Genomic DNA, 17,835 nt, shown 5'->3' with positions numbered 1-17,835 from the left:
AACCCCGCCCTCCTCAGGCTCCGCCCCCAAAACCTCCCGCCGCCGGTGAATAGGGACCTGGCAACCCTAGCCTGCATCCTACACTCGGAGTTATTTGTCATACGGAGTGGTTGCTTCATGCACTCTCTATTTTGCCAACGGGGTTTTTGTCAAGGTGGCCTCGGTTACCACCGGGGAAACGCGAGACCCTCTTTACGCTAAAACCCGCCTCCTCTTTGGAAAGCTTTAAAAACCTCTTCATGCCACACACTTTTCCTGCAACAATATACCTGGGAAATCAATAGAGACCTTGGAGGAATCCTGTAAATGCGTTAACGGTAACAAATGAAAAAAAGGCACAAATGTGAGAGTTTAAAACATTTCGTAGGACTCGGGCGGCGAGTGGGATCAGGCAGCCGGTTGCTGCCCTGGAGGGGACAGATATAGTCTGTTGAACTAGTAAATACACACCGTGTCGGAGTCCCGTATGCCAGGCAGCTAAAAAATTGGGAGGGAGGGAAGAAAATGGTAGCGCCTGAATCTCCCAGATCCTAGACTGACACTCTAATAGGGTTGCCCGGTCCCTCTTCACCACTGGTGGGAGGTTTTGGGGGGCGGGGCCTGAGGAGGGCGGGGTTTGGGGAGGGGTGGGACTTCAATGCCGTAGAGTCCAGTTGCCAAAGTGGCCATTTTCTCCAGGGGAACTGGCCTCTGTCGGCTGGAGATCAGTTGTAATAGCAGGAGATCTCCAGCTAGTACCAGGAGGTTGGCAACCCTACACTTTAACCATGACACCCCCATGGTTGCTGTATACCACAGTGGCTCCCAGTGAGTGGGTGAGGCAGAGAGAGAGCGAGAGAGAGAGAGAGAGAGAGAGAGAGAGAGAGCGGACAGCTAGGGTTGCCAATCTCCAGGTGGTGGCAGGAGATCCCCTACTATTACAACAGATCTCCAGCCGACAGAGATCCGTTCCCCTGGAGAAAATGGCCGCTTTGGCTATTGGACACTATGGCATTGAAGTCCCTCTCCTCTCCAAACCCCGTCCTCCTCATGCTCCGCCCCCAAAACCTCCCACCGGTGGCGAAGACGGACCTGGCAACCCTACGGACAGCCCAATGTTATCTGGTGAACCTCCGCTGGGATTTGAATCCAGGCCTAGCCCTTTTAAAATATCCCGGGATAAAATTCCTCCCCAGGTGGTGCATCGAAGAATGCAAAGAGAAGTGGGACGGCAACTTTTTTGGGATGCCGTCTTCCCTGGCCCTGTCCTTTAGCTCCAAGCTCCGCCACCTGCCTCTCATATGTGATCTTGGGCAGGGTGTGTATGGCAGGACGGCCACCCTATTTATTCCCCAAAAAGGGCCAGGAACCCCATTGGTCGTCCTTTGAACACCGTGCCCAGATTTATGTCTATCCAATGCAAAGCACAAATTATATCACTTTTATGGCTGCAAATATAACCCGCACCATAAACATTGACATATAAAGCCAAGGTTATATAGACAGTGTTATTTATGCGAGGGAAATTGATTTCACATCGTTTGAATCTTCTTGAACTGTTACTGATTTGGTTGGTTTCTGAAGGCCAGGCCCTGAGAAAGAACCTGCAGTCAGCGTGAGCTTTTTTTTGGGGGGGGGGGGGTAGTAGGGTTGCCAGCTCCAGTTAAAGGGACCAGGCAAGTAGGTGATGTGAAGGACCTCCGCCTGAGACCCTGGAGAGCCGCTGCCGGTCTGAGTAGACAGTACTGACTTTGATGGACCAAGGGTCTGATTCAGTAGAAGGTAGCTTCATGTGTAGGGTTGCCAGGTCCCTCTTCGACACCGGTGGGAGATTTTTGGGTTTGGGGAGGGGAGGGGCTTCATTGCCATAGAGTTCAATTGCCAAAGCGGCCATTTTTCTCCAGGTGATCTGATCTCTATCGGCTGGAGATCAGTTGAATTAGCAGGAGATCTCCTGCTACTACCTGGCAGTTGGCAACCCTATTCATGTGTTTATGTGTTCACGCTGGTTCTTATTGCAATCTAGGGTTGCCAGGTCCCTCTTCGCCACCGGCGGGAGGTTTTTGGGGCAGAGCCTGAGGAGGGCGGGGCTTGGGGAGGGGAGGGACTTCAGTGCCATAGAATCCAATTGCCAAAGCGGCCATTTTCTCCATGGGAATGGATCTCTATCGGCTGGAGATCAGTTGTAACAGCAGGAGATCTCCAACTAGTACCTGGAGGTTGGCAACCCTATTGTAATCCTTACAACATACCTGTGAGTTAGGTAACAATTAACACCCCCTTGTTATACTTGAGGGGCAGGGGGGAGAAGAGACCATCTGAATTTATTTATTTTTATATAGTAATAAAAAATCCCCGCTTTTGACGGGACAGGTGGGATGTGGGTCCCAAGTTATGGCTGGATGTCCCAGAATGCAACCGCCATGCCGCAGCTCAACGGTTCTGTGACTTCCGAGGCCTCCTGAGAATCCCCCGTAAACAGCCATGAATTCCAAAACCGGCGGCGGATCGAAAGGCAACGAGCGATAATATTTATTACAGATTCATGCCCCGTCCTTCCCTGAAATACGGCCTTCAGGAAGCTCGCGCAATCAATAAAGCGTTGAGAAGTAAAAAAAAAATGAGAGCAAACAAAAGCAAATCTGCAAATCAATCAGCAATCAAAAACCCGTCACCTTGTGAGCCGGGATGAAGAACATTCCCGGATTTGCTTTCTTTTTCTGTTGGTTTATATATTTTTTTCTTGACAGTTTCAGTTCTCTGTTTTGTTTTTTTCCACTGTTGGTTTGGGAGATGCATTGGTATAGGGGACGCAGGTAACGTTTTTACGAGCTGTGGGTACGTGCGTCATGTGTACAGTGTGTATGGTGTAAGATGCTGGTTTACTGACTCACACTGAAAATTGTGTATGAGCATGAGAAAGGCCCTGCTGGATCAGTCCAAGGCCCATCCAGTCCAGCAGTCTGTTTGCACAGCGGCCAACCAGGGGCCTCTAGGAAGCCCCCAAACAAGACGACTGCAGCAGCACCTTCCTGCCTGTGTTCCACAGCACCCAATACAATAGGCATGCTCCTCTGATCCTGGAGAGAATAGGTATGCATCATGACTATCCTCCATAAGAACATAAGAAGAGCCCTGCTGGATCCAACCCAGGCCCACCAAGTCCAGCAGTCTGTTCACACAGTGGCCAACCAGGTGCCTCTAGGGAGCCCACGAACAAGACGACTGCAGCAGCACCGTCCTGCCTGTGTTCCACAGCACCTCATATAATGGGCATGCTCCTCTGATCATGGAGATAATATGGTGTACGTTTTGATAGTATGTTTTTCTACCATCGTATAAATCTACTTGGGAGTAACTCATAGAGCCAGGGTCCCTGACTTTTTTGAGCCTGCGGGCACCTTTGGAATTCTGAAACATGGCGGTGGGCGCTGCCACAAACTGGCTGCCACAGGAGGTGCCAACCACAATATTTCAGGATTCGAATCCAGTATCACCGTAGAGATTTTTGTGGTATAAGCTTTCGAGGGTCAAATCTTCCTTTGTCAGAACTTTGAAACGTATACATTGAAAATAGGGTTGCCAGCTCCGGGTTGGGAAATACGCGGAGATTTTGAGGGTAGACGGTGTTTGGGGAGGGAAGGGACTTCAATGCCATAGAGCCCAATTGTAGGATCTAGCTGTTCTACTGCAGACTAATATGTCTGCCCTCTGAGACCACAATATACCAGGGAGCAGTTGTATGTTACTCTAATAGTAACTCTTGAATGAGGGTTGCCAAACTCCGGGTACTAGCTGGAGATCCCCTGTTATTACAACTGATCTCCAGCCGATAGAGATCAGTTCGCCCAGAGAAAATGGCAATTGGACTCTATGGCATTGAAGTCCCTCCCTTGCCCAATCCCCGCCTTCATCAGGCTCCGCCCCAGAAACCTCCCGCCGGTGGCGAAGAGGGACCTGGCAACCCTACCTGTCATAGATGGACGCAGATGTTTCCAAAAGGGCCACGCTTGTCCCTCTGCAATGTCATTCTAGAGTCGCTCCGCTCATTCTAAAACACCACACACTTGAGGTCACACCCTTGCACTTCACAGTAATTAATGTGGAATCGCTGCCGCCCACCCCTACCCCGACACCCTGCTTTCATCCACACAATAATAATACCGATTAAAATCCCTACTTCACCCATATCATATCGCGCAGACTGAAAAATGAGTTTTGAAAGCTATTATTGTTCGGGTTGCGCAGTGGAGAAGGAATGCATTTGTAATTTGTTGTTCCCTTGCCTTTGGTATGGTGTTGTTGCAGAGATTCTTACAGATTGTAATTTCTGTAATTTGGTTTTTGGGGAACGTGGCATCCAGACGTATGGTTGAGAAAGATGAGCGGAGGGATTGTTGATAAGTATATGCAGAGCCAGCAAGTCGTTGCACAGAGTAAATAGGGAACATACGTTCTTGGGCGACAGAGATGGGGGGCTTGCGTTGGAGGGAATCTTTGCAAAACCAAACAGACTCTAAAGCCGTTAGAGCAAAGACGTTTGCCGGAGAGCACTGCTTTTCTGTATGTAAGGGAATTGAAATGAAGCACAAATGAAAAACAGGAAAGAAAGGCCAGATGGACGTAATCCATCCAAAGGACGGCTTGTCTTCCATTTGGTCCCCAAAACACATTTATGACTTTTGCATCCTTGGTCGGATTTTGCCCACTTGCAAGGATCAGAAGCCCACCCATCTGGAGAAAATGGCCGGTTTGGCAACTGGACCGAAGAAGAAGAAGAAGAGGAGGAGGAAGAGGAATAATAATAATAATAATAATAATAATAATAATAATAATAATAATAGGTTTTTATATGCCAACTTTCTCTATCACTTAAGGGAGACTCAAACCAGCTTACAATCACCTTCCCTTCCCCTCCCCACAACAGACACCCTGTGAGATAGGTGGGGCTGAGAGAGCTGTGACTAGCCCAAGGTCACCCAGCTGGCTTCGTGTGTAGGAGTGGGGAAACCAACCGGGTTCACCAGATTAGCCTCTGCCGCTCATGTGGAGGAGTGGGGCATCAAGCCCAGTTCTCCAGATCAGAGTCTGCATGGAAGAAGAGCGCATTGGGGGGGGTTAACCTTTGCCTCACCGGATGGGCAACGTGGAGGGTGGCCCGGGCAAAGGGCAGGAATCAGATGAGAAAGACAGAGGGACAAGTGCATCTTCCCTATTGTATTCATTTCATGTTTTTTCCTGCTGGGTTTTTGGGATCATCTTGCATCCACAGAGTTTATGCTTTTGGTATACAGTTTCTACAATAATGTACGCATTTTATATCTATCTCTCCGTCAGTCTTCCTAGCGAGCGATCTGCTGTCAGAGAATGAGGCTGAAATAACCTTGACGAGAATGCATACATTTTTTTCAGGGAGAAATCCAGTTGGAGAGAATGGAACATGGTGCAAAATTAAGGAACCGTGGCTTCTATTGAATCGCGTTTTTTAAAAAATCCCACCCTTCTTCCGAAGAGCTCAGCGTGGCGTCTGTCCTCTCGATTTTATCTTCACAGCAACCCTGTGAGACGGGTTAGGCTGAAAGTGACTGGCCCAGATAGACCCGCCCTGAGCCTGGCCTTGGATGGGGAGGGCGGGTTATAAATCTAATCTAATAAATCTAAGTCTAGATTTGAGTCCAGAAGCACTTTAGAGACCATGGAGATTTTTGGGGTGTAAGTTTTTGTGAGTCAAAGCTCCCGTTGTCAGCTACTAGATATCTGACGAAGGGCGCTTACCAACTACCTTTAGGACAGCATCAAAAATCTCATAAAGGAGTGTGTAAAAAAATCTCTTAAAACAACACCCTCCTGTTGAGTTTTCCTGCATAGAACGGGCCATTAATTATAAAAGTTTTCCATCTGACAGTTGAAATGATTTTTTTTAAATGTGAATCGCTTTGAGGATGCTGAGTTGAATACAAAAAATGTCAATCAATCAATCAGTCAATCAAGAAGGTGACAACGGATAGATATAATTCGGAAGTATTCACCGAGCGAAATTCTTTCTCATGAAAACATGTTGCGCTCTGCCTGGGTGTTGTTGGGAAAATGTTTTTCCCGGAGCGCAACAGCAATAGATCCGTGGCCTTCTTTGCTCGCCCTCTTTATTTTTATTATTTATTAAAACTGGCCAGAAATTGTGTGACTGTAATTAAAATGAAGGTTTTTTTTTAAAAAAAGACACAAAACAAAATGATTTTTAAAACGGCGAGGCAGGGGACGCAGCCAAGCAAGACAGCTGTTAAATATTTATTACGGACCGTCTTGCGGGGTGGGGGTGATGTTGGTGGGAATATTAAAATTATTTCGCCCGGGAGAAGCATTTTAATTATTTAATGTTGGGTTTGTATTCCTTCCCCTTCCAACCCAATCACCGGCAGGCCGTAACAGAATGTGACATTGGGGTCAGAATAAGACGGGGCAAAAGGCCAAAACGAGCAGAGGAGGGAATGACATCAAATTCAATTCTGAAGTTGAGAAACAGCTTTCTGTTGACTCCTTATTGTTTATATAAAGCACAGCTTCCTACAGACTTTGGGCTTGGAGAGCCAGTGTGGTGTAATGGTTACGAGTGGTGGTTTGGAGTGGTGGAGTCGGATCTGGAGAACTGGGTTTGATTCCCCACTCCTCCACACGAAGCCAGCTGGGTGACCTTGGGCTGGTCACACTCTCCCAGCCCCACCTACCTCACAGGGTGTCTGTTGTGGGGAGGAGAAGGTGATTGTAAGCCGGCTTGATTCTGCCTTAAGTGGTAGAGAAAGTCGGCATATAAAAGCCAACTCTTTCTTTCTTTCTTTCTTTCTTTCTTTCTTTCTTTCTTTCTTTCTTTCTTTCTTTCTTTCTTTCTTTCTTTCTTCTTCTTCTTCTTCTTCTTCTTCTTCTTCTTCTTCTTCTTCTTCTTCTTCTTCCTCCTCCTCCTCCTCCTCCTCCTCCTCCTTCTCCTCCTCCTCCTCCTCCTCCTCCTCCTCCTCCTCGCTGCAGGGCTGCCATCAGTCATCTGCGAGTGGTCCCGAAAGGTTTGAAACTCAAACTACTGTTCATGTACTCTGATAAATATTAACCCTCGAAGCAGAAGAAAGAGTGTTTATATTGGGGAATTCCTGGAGATTTGGTGGTGGAGCCTTTGGAAGGCAGGGATCTCAGGGGAGTTCAGTGCCATAGAGTCCACCCTCCAAAACAGCAATTTTTCTCTAGGGCCACTGACCTTTGTAGTCTGGGGATGAGCTGCAATTCCAGGAGATGCCCCAGTTCCCATCTGGAAGTTTGCATCTCTACCATCGGGGCGGTCCTTCAAGCTCTCCGGAGTCTTTAATAATCGAATCAATTCATTTCTTGTTGCACACTAGCAGTTCTGAATTCAAACACATAGACTCCCCCCTCCCCGTCCCCTCTAAAACAATGCCGCTTTCTCCATCGCTCCCATTCCGAGGCCCCAAATCTCCATAAACACGCTTATTTTCGAAAGCCAGGTCCCATTATGTAATCTGTCACTTTATTGGGATTTCTGAGCCATTTATTTTTATGTATATACATCGGAGCCGGTGGAGCCGGCGCTGGCCTGAGAGCATAAAACTGACAAGACACGGTACGCCAGTGTGAAAACTGTCAGCGGAGCAGCGGCCTGTGAAATTAACATGATATCGAAAGCGTCAATGTTTATTTACTGGAAATATCTGGATGAGACGCAGGCGCGGCGGGGGGTCCGCGCCGAGGGGAGGGGCCTGGCGGCGGGGAAGGGGAGGGGTCGCTCAGGACGCTCAGACTGGGTTGCATGTCAGGACCCGTGTTTGGACTCCAACGATAGCAAAAGCAGCTGTCCCTAGGGTTGCCAACCTCCAGGTGGTGGCTGGAGATCTCCCGCGATTACAACTGATCTTCAGCCGATAGAGATCAGTTCCCCTGGAGAAAATGGCCGCCTTGGCAATTGGACTCTATGGCATTGAAGTCTCTCCCCTCCCAAACCTCATCCTCCTCAGACTCCACCCCCAAAATCTCTTGCCAGTGGTAAAGAGGGACCTAGCATCCCTACACTATACCCTGCTGAGCCCCCCCCCCAGTCCAAACCCCACCTTCCCCAGGCTCCAGGAATTTCCCAAACCAGAGTTGGCAACCCTATGAGTCATGCCCAAGTAGGGGTGCCAACCTCCAGGTGGTGGCTGGAGATCTCCCGGTATTACAATTGATCTCCAGGCAATAGAGATCAGTTCACCTGGAGAAAATGGCCACTTTGGCCATCTATGGCATTGAAGTCTCTCCCCTCCCCAAACCCTGCCCTCCTCAGGCTCTGCCCCAAAAACCTCCTGCTGGTGGCAAAGAGGGACCTGGCAACCCTAGCTCCCCACCCTGCACGGACCAAACCCAAGGGAGCTGTGTGCCTGGTACCCCCCCTTCTCCCATATGGTAAGACTTGGGATACGAAAACATCTTCGCTGCTTGGAAACTGCTTGAGGCATGTGTGTGTGTGTGTGTGTTAGGTCCCGTCAAGTCACTTCTGACCAATGACGACCCTATGAATGAATGACCTCCACAGCGCCCTGTCCTTAACAGCCTTGCTCAGGTCTTGCAAACGGCAGGCCGTGGCTTCCTTTATCCATCCATCGCATTAATCCATTCCTTTATCCATCCATCGCATGCTGGCTCTTCCTCTTTTCCTGCTGCCTTCAACTTTTCCTAGCATTATTGTCTTTTCCATTGACTCGTCTTCTCATGATGTGACCAAAGTACGACAACCAAAGATTAGTCATCTTAGCTCCTAGGGAGAGTTCAGGCTTGACTGGATCTAGAACCCACTGATTTGTCTGTTGGGTGGTCCACGGTATCCATAAAACTCTCCCCCAACCCCGCATTTCAAAGGAATCCACTGTCTTTGAAAACATCTTCTGCTTCGTTTCCCGCTCCCCCGTCTGTCTGAGTTTTAGATGTATTCTTGTTTTATTTTTGCTCTTAGCTGCTTTGGGTCCCTTTTTTGGGAAAAACTGCCGTTCTGGACTGTGCGGATTTGAAAGATGGTAGAAAACATAAGGCCGAGTAGACAGGAATTTGGAAACCCCTTGACTGAGTTTTGGAAAAAGGAAATCTGGAACAGATCTGAACGGCTATAACTCTCTTGCGCTTGTCTTGTTTAAGTATTGCTAGCTCATTGCTCATTGTTTCCCACTGCGTTTGGTTTATTAACCAGTCATGTGCTGTGGTTATACTGACTATTTGGCTGCACTGAATAAACATGTGTCACAACTAGGGTTGCCAACCTCCAGGTACTAGCTGGAGATCTCCTGCTATTACAACTGATCTCCAGCCGACACAAATCAGTTCCCCTGGAGAAAATGGCTGCTTTGGCAATTGGACTCTACGGCATTGAAGTCCCTCCCCTCCTCAAACCCCACCCTCCTCAGGCTCCACCCCAAAAACCTCCCGCCGGTGGAGAAGAGGGACCTGGTAAGCCTAGTCACAACTTGAGATGTCTTGAACACACATGAACACCTGAAGCTGCCTTATACTGAATCAGACCCTTGGTCCATCAAGTCAGTATTGTCTACTCTGACTGGCAGCGGCTCTCCAGGAACGTAATTGAGGTCTTTCACGTCACCTGGTCCTTTGACAGGAGATGCCAGGGATTGAACTTGGGACATTCTGCATGCCAAGCAGATGTTCTTACCTCTGAGCCACAGCCCCTCCCCAGTATGGTGTAGTGGTTAGTGTGCCATGTTCCTTGGGCTAATCACAATCTCCAAGCCCAGTTTACCTGACAGGATTGTTGTGGGGATGAAGGTGGGGAAAAACATACATCTAAGGTTGCCATGCCTGGGTTGAGGTTTGGGGGTGGCGCCTGTGGAAGGTGGGATTTAGGAAGGGGAAGGAATCAGCATGGTTTAATGGCACACGGTCAATCCTCAATTTACCATTTTCTCCAGGGAATGGATCTCTGGTGGCCAGTTGTAACTCCAGGCCCCACCTGCAGGCTGGGGATCTCCAGGCCCCACCTGCAGGTTGGCAACCCTAATGCATGCTACCCTGACCTTAGAATTAAGTGTGGCATGAAAATGCGATAGATACCTTTGTGATATTTCCTGTTAAAACCATTTTTCTTTTTAAAAATTCAACACAACCATGTTTTGACTCAATACAACCATGGATTGATTCAATAAAGGAAGCCACGGCCCTCAGTTTGCTAGATCTGAGCAAGGCTGTCAAAGAGAGGACATTTTGGAGGACATTGATTCATAGGGTTGCCATGAGTTGGAAGCGACTTGACGGGACTTCACACACACACACACACACACACACACACACACACACACACACACACACACACCCATGTTTACATTGCTACAAATATTACACATGCAATTAATCACTTCTATATTTAAGTATTGTGTGTGTTAAGTGCCATCAAGTCATTTCCGACTCATGGCGACCCTGTGAATCAATGTCCTCCAAAGTGTCCTATCCTTAACAGCCTTGCTCAGATCTTGCAAACTGAGGGCTGTTTCTTCCTTTATAGAGTCAATCCATCTCTTGTTGGGTCTTCCTCTTTTCCTGCTGCCTTCAACTTTTCCTAGCATGATTGTCTTTTCCAGTGATTCTTGTCTTCTCATAATGTGACCAAAGTATGACAGCCTCAGTTTACTCACTTTAACTTCTAGGGTCAGTTCAGGCTTGATTTGATCTATAACCCACTGGTTTGTTTTTTTGGCCGTCCATGGTATCCATAACGCTCTCCTCCAACACCGCATTTCAAAGGAATCTACTTTCTTCCTATCAGCTTTAAGTATTACCAATGATTAAAAAATCTGCTTCAATTCTCAGCAGAACATAATTCCAAATTCTTGTAACCCCTGCTATATTTTGGGATTTCTGCGACCAAGTTAATTTTAATAGCTGATACGTTTCTTTTGCTTTATTTGATCGATCTATTTTTTGTGTGTGGGCTTTGACTTTGATGTTTATCTCTACTTATGAACATAATGTTTTAAAGATAATTTTTTAAAAAACCTTTGGTTGCGTCTTCGGAGAAATGCTGGCTCAGTTCTCCACTGTGGCGTGGAACCTCATCCCCCCAGTTTCAGCCGGTGTGCCAGCGGCGGCCGTTCGTTGAGAAGCGAGATTTGTCCCCATCTATCCACGCTCTGATTACATCTCGATGGCTCCACCGCGGTGCGCACCGCAGGGGGCTGCTCTTGAAAGTGGGTTGCAAGCTTGGGTTAGAAACAAAAGAAAATGCCACTGAGAGGCTGCTGAGAGAGGCTTGTTACCGGGATCACATCCTGGCAGTTTGGAAAAGAAGTCTCTTTGGTTCTGGATGCAGTTGTCCTGAGTGCTGCTTTTTGACTAGGGTTGCCAACCTCCAGGCGGTGGCTGGAGATATCCCGCTGTTACAACTGATCTCCAGCCGACAGAGATCAGGTCCCGCGGAGAAAATGGCTGCTTTGGCTATTGGACTATATGGAGGAGGAGGAGGAGGAGGACGAGGACGAGGAGGACGAGGACGAGGACGAGGAGGACGAGAAGAAGAAGAAGAAGAAAAAGAAGAAGAAAAAGAAAAAGAAAAAGAAGGAGGAGGAGGAGGTTGTTTTTATATGCCAACTTTCTCTACTACTTAAGGGAGAATCAAACCGGCTTACAATCACCTTCCCTTCCCCTCCCCACAACAGACACCCCGTGAGGTAGGCGGGGCTGAGAGAGCTCTAAGAGAGCTGTGACTAGCCCAAGGTCACCCAGCTGGCTTCATGTGTAGGAGCGGGGAAACCAACCCAGTTCACCAGATTAGCCTCCGCCGCTCATGTGGAGGAGTGGGGAATCGAACCCGGTTCTCCAGATCAGAGTCCACTGCTCCAAACCACCGCTCTTAACCACTACACCACGCTGTCTTGAAGTCCCTCCCTCCTCAAACCCCGCCCTCCTCAGGCTCCACCCCAAAAAACCCCCACTGAGGTGAAGAGGGACCTGGCAACCCTACTCACAGGACTGTTGTGAGATTAAAGGAGGAAAGAATTGATTGATGTTGAGTCTCCATTGGGGAAGAAGGCGAGGATTAAATAAACCCACGTAAATATAATTTTAAAATCAAGAAATACACTTCGGGGTTGAGCCACCCTTTTATACACTTCACGCCCTTTTACACAACTAAATGGTCCCCTTTTCATAACTACAGAGGGGTTCCTGTCTCCTTACCTACCCTCCATTGTCTGCCTCTTTAGAAAGTGTGCCCTGGGATTGCCGGCCTTTTTGCTAAACCAACCCAGGGTGTTCTTTTGCACGCAGAGAGCTCCCTATTTCAGACCGTTTGCTTGATTAATAATTCAGAATCCAGTTAGTTAATTCGGGACTCTGCCGCTCATAATGCGTCAATTTGCAACTACTGCCGTTTGCAGGTACTTTAAATCGATAGTCACCTAGCTATTAATTGTAGGATCGTACACCATCTGGCTGAAAAGCCCAGCTGCTCGAATTTGGAAAAAGACTTCAAAGCAGCCAAAAAAAAGAAAAAAAGAAAAGAAAAAAATGAGCCCAATCTACAAAATCTCCAATTAGCAGAAGATAGAAAAATATAGTCACAAACTTCTTCTCCAGTGCTGTAAAGAATTGAGATAGCCAAGGAAACTTACAGTAGGTTGGAGCAGGTCCTCAGTAAAGGCTTCCCGGTCATACTCACTTGTTGGTTTGTTCTTTTAGGTCGTTTCACATTTCTTGCTGTGAGCCGGGGCTCGCAGCCCCAATCTACACTCAGCATACTTACCAACAGGAGCAGGGAAAGCAGACAGCTACTTCATGACGCTCTAGGAATGTCGCCCATCTCTATAGTTTTTCGCCATAGAGATGTGAGAATTCCTAGAGCGCCGTGGTGTCATTTCCAGGTACACACCAGAATTGACATCGCAATGTTGCCTGTCACCGCTCCCCGCCCCTCTCCCTTGTGGCAGACTCTGATCTGGAGAACCGGCTTCGATTCCCTGCTCTTCCACATGAGCGGCGGGCTCTAACCTGGTGAGCCGAGTTCGATTCCCCACTCCTCCTCATGAAGCCTGCTGGGCGACGTTGGGCCAGTCACAGTTCCCTCGGAACTCTCTCAGCCCCACCTACTTCACAAGGTGTCTGTTGTGGGTTGGGGAAGGGAAGGCGACTGTAAGCCAGTCCTTAAAGGTAGAGAAGACACAGGGTTATAGAAACCAACTCTTCTTCCTGCTGGTGCAAAGTAGTCTGGTAAGATCTGGAGTCCGGTGTTGGGAGCTTGCCTGCCCTTCTCAGATAGCAACCCCTGTGCTGTCATAATGCAGTAATATTGGGGGGGGGGGCGTAACTCCTAAAATATTGCAAAAATTCTTATTTCTTTGCTCTCCCTTTTCAAAATAAAACTTAAAATATTTTGCAAGGCACTTAGAACCTTTGGGAGATGGGGCAGGTTAGAAATTGAATTAATTACTTCTTGTTAAAGCGCTGCTCCTCCGCACATCTGAAGTGGCTTTGCACTGACATTTTAAGAAATGCTGCATTCCGTAAGCCGCAGTGCATTTCAAGGGAAATGGGCAGGTGAAGCTTTTCATGACCCGGAGGAATTACTTATTATTATTAGTCATGCATTTGGAAAATTTGTAAGCCTCTCTGGACTTGCTCGAGGCCGCTCGGAACTTAAAACAGTCAAATGAACACAACACAGATCCTATCAATAAAATCCATATCAATAAAAACATGGCATTTTATTCCTTCCTTCCAATAGAAGGAAGCCAGAGTCTAAAAGCACTTAAAACAGAACAGTCTAAAATGATGTTGATGAAGATGTCCATAGGCTGGGAAGTAAATAACATCCCCTTAAGCTTCTATTAAACAGGTGGGATGTATTTTTGTTAACTCTGGGTACTTTGACGCTGTACCGTTGTGGCAGACCACTGAGGCAATTTTTGCAATCCTGAAAAAGTCAAAGGTTTATAGCAGGGCTTGAGTTGACGTCACGTACTATGCAGTGTAAGGATGTGTCCCTGGCCACCAAGACTAAGATTAATTCATGCCATCGTATTCCCTATTACTATGTATGGGTGTGAAAGCTGGACAGTGAAGAAAGCTGATAGGAAGAAAATAGATTCCTTTGAAATGTTGGAGGAGAGTGTTACGGATACCGGGGACTGCCAAAAAACAACAAAAAAAAAAAAACCAAATCAGTGGGTTATAGATCAAATTAAGCCTGAACTGACCCTAGAAGCTAAAATGACTAAACTGAGGCTGTCGTATTTTGGTCACATCATGAGACGACAAGAGTAACAGGAAAAGACAGTCATGCTAGGAAAAGTTGAGGGCAGCAGGAAAAGAGGGAGACCCAACAAGAGATGGATTGACTCAATAAAGGAAGCCACAGCCTTCAATTTGCAAGATCTGAGTAAGGCTGTCAAAGATAGGATATTTTGGAGGGCTTTCATTCATAGGGATGCCATGAGTCGGAAGCGACTTGACGGCACTTAACACACACACACACACTATGCAATGAGGGTTGAATTCGTGGTGGGAAGTGCTGTCAACTTATGGCAACCCCTTTAGGGTTTTCAAGGCAAGAGATGATCAGAGGTGGTTAGCCCTTGCCTGGCTCTGCGTCACAACCCTGGACTTCCTTGGCGGTCTCCCATCCAAGTACTAACCAGGGCTGACCCTGCTTAGCTTCCGAGATCTGATGATATCAGGCTAGCCTGAGACATCCAGGTCAGGTCAAAGGTTCAATTGTGTGTGTGTTAAGTGCCGTCAAGTCGCTTCCGACTCATGGTGACCCTATGAATGAAAGTCCTCCAGAACGTCCTATCTTTGACAGCCTTGCTCAGATCTTGCAAATTGAAGGCGGTGGCTTCCTTTATTGAGTCAATTAGTTGAGTCCTTTATTGAGTCAATTAATTGAAGAAGGGTTCAATTAAGAATGCCAAATTCTTCTTGTAAAAATACTGGCCCTGAGGGTCTGGCCAGGAAGGATCTGACAGGTCGTGAGAAGTCTCAGGATGAAACTTTACACATCAAGATGGAACCAGGCAGAGCTGGAGATGTCCTTTCTTGCTAGGTGGGACACTAGTTTTAATATGTATTTTGGTATTTTATGCATTTAATTTTTGGCGTGGTTTCAAGGAAACAAACCAAACGGAGAATCAGTGAATTGGGAAGCATCTATGTTAGGCTTGCCAGCTCTGGGTTGGAAAATACCTGGAGATTTGGGGGGTGGAGCCTGAGGAGGGTGGGGTTTGGAGAGGGGAGGGACTTCAATGCTGTAGAGTCCAATTGCCAAAGCTGCCATTTTCTCCAGGGGAACTGATTTATCTCGCCTGGAAATCAGCTGTAATAGCGGGAGATCTCAAGCCACCACCTGGAGGTTGGCAACCCTAATCTATGTATTGTTACAGAAGGGAGGTAAATAGTTGTGTTAGGGAGGGGGAAAGAGAGAACCTTGCTAAGGCCAATCAACAGGTTTAGAGTTGAAGTGAGATCTGAACCAGAGATTTCTCAGCTCAGTCTCTTAACCACTAAGCTCGAAGAGAAAAACACCTTCTGTAAATTAATCTTCCAATGCGGTTTCAATGCAATATAAGCAGGCAAACAAGTTGCCACTTACAGAGGAAGAAGAGAAAAGTCCTTTACCGAAAATCTGACGTTTATTGGTATTGTAAAGACCCTCATTTTTTAAAATCAGCAAACTTTATTACAGAGGTAGCAAAGTTTAATAGGATTCCAAAGAGGATTAGACATCTATCTGAAAAATAAGAATGGCAACACTTACTCCGGCTAGTAGGAACATTGATCAAGAATCGTATTTGAAGAGTATAGGCCTATTTCTGCCTTTTTGGGAACAAATGCCCATTCCTCAGCGACGCAGTCCCGGCTTCTCTCTAAGGCAGTTTACAGGCAGCGCAGTCTACAAATCATTTAAGCCAGCGTACTCGACTCAAAGCTGATTTATGTCTCGTCACAGTAGATGTGATCCAGATGAGCAGCCGAAACTGCTCACGAATTGGGTGTGTGGATTGGCTCAAGAGGAGCCCTGCTGGATCAGACCGGGGGGCCATTGACTACTGCAACCTATTTCAAGAAGAAGGAGAAGAAGGAGAAGGAGAAGAAGGAGGAGAAGAAGAAGAGGAGGAGGAGGAGAAGAAGAAGAAGAAAAGAAGAAGAGTTGGCTTTTATATGCCAACTTTCTCTCCCTTACAATCACCTTCTCCTCCCCTCCCCACAACAGACACCCTGTGAGACAGGTGAGGTTGAGAGAGCTGTGACTAGCCCAAGGTCACCCAGCTGGTTTCGTGTAGGAGTGGGGAAACAAATCCAGTTCACCAGATTAGCCTCCGTCGCTCATGTGGAGGAGAGGGGACTCAAACTCGGATCTCCAGATCAGACTTCACCGCTCCTAACCACCACTCTTAACCACTACATCATGCTGGCTCTTGCCCAGTTGCCTCTGGAAGCCCGCCAGCCAAGCAGAAGGGTTTGGGTCAACTCGCCTCCCTGCTGAGCGTATGTGCATCCAAGTACATTTTGCCTGTCGAGCATGTTTTGGGTGCTCGACAAGGGACGCTTAGAAATGTGCAGAAGGTTTCCAGTTGAACTTTGGGGTGTTTCCGTATTTTTCATTCCTGCTGAGGAATCAAGATCACAGGGAGGAGCCCTCCCGATTCTCCCACCACTCTAAGAAACTCATCTGGGAGCACATGAGAGAGGGCCTTCTCGGTGGCAGCCCCACAATTATGGAACAACCTCCCCAGGGAAGCGCACCTGGCCTCTTCACTGTTGATCTTCAGGAGGCAGCTGAAGGCAGTTTTATTCAGGACTGCTTTTGGATGATTTACTTTTTTGTTTATTGGTAGTCCTAGTTGGAGTTTTCAAAAAAACTTTTAATTTTTTTATTACTTTTTTATAATTAAACAAAAAGTAAACAAAAAAATCATAATACAATACAAACAAACAACAACAAAAAACATAAAAAGTACAAAATCACACAAAGAGCACTATTACATCCAGTACAAATACAATGTATATTATCCTTCATAAAATATATAGTGCCCAAATCTCCACCACCCACCTTTGTGCCCTCCACCCTTGGACTCCCGGAGTGGTGTTATGACAATTTTTAAAAATCTATTATAATATTCATTTATTAAGAACACATTAATCTATAATTCATTAACTATAGCTGTAAAATCAATTTTTGCCAATTTATCCCAATATGCAGCAGCCTTTAGCCATATTTTTTTAAATTCATCCATATCTTTACCATGTAAAGAATCTGTAAGTTTGGCCATCCGCATATACATCCATAGCTTTTCTCTCCAATCTTTAATTGAAGGTTTATTTATTTGCTTCCAATTCTTAGCAATTATAATTCTAGCTGCAGCAAAACTATATTGGCATATGACTCTATCACCTTTATCTAAATGCTTGTTAGGAATACCCAATAGACAAAAAGCAGGACCTTTTTTTTTATTTTTGAGTTAATCAAATTATTAGTTTCCTTTAAAACGAATCTCCAAAATCTCTTAATTTTTTTACAACTCCACCAAAGTTTTCAAATTGTGACCTTGTATGTGTTTGGCATCTGACGAAGGGAGCTTTGATTCTCAAAGGCGAATGCCCCGAAAATCTTGTTGGTCTCTAAGGCGCTACCCTTTGAAACGCCCTTCTATGCAGTCATCCCTCCTAGCGCATTTGTTTAAATTGGAATTCATATCAGAAGACAGCCATAAGCAACTTAAGCGCCACAAATTTCAACACGACCTGGGTGAAACCAATTGGGGCTGACCTCGGCATTTCGGATTCGAGTGTTTGCCACGTTTCGAGCAGAGCTGGAAAAAGAATATTGGG

The sequence above is a fragment of the Euleptes europaea genome, chromosome 20 (assembly GCF_029931775.1).
Source record: "Euleptes europaea isolate rEulEur1 chromosome 20, rEulEur1.hap1, whole genome shotgun sequence".
Taxonomy (NCBI): Eukaryota; Metazoa; Chordata; class Lepidosauria; order Squamata; family Sphaerodactylidae; genus Euleptes; species Euleptes europaea.
The sequence above is the reverse complement of the archived record's forward strand: the minus strand, read 5'-3'. Positions refer to the sequence as shown.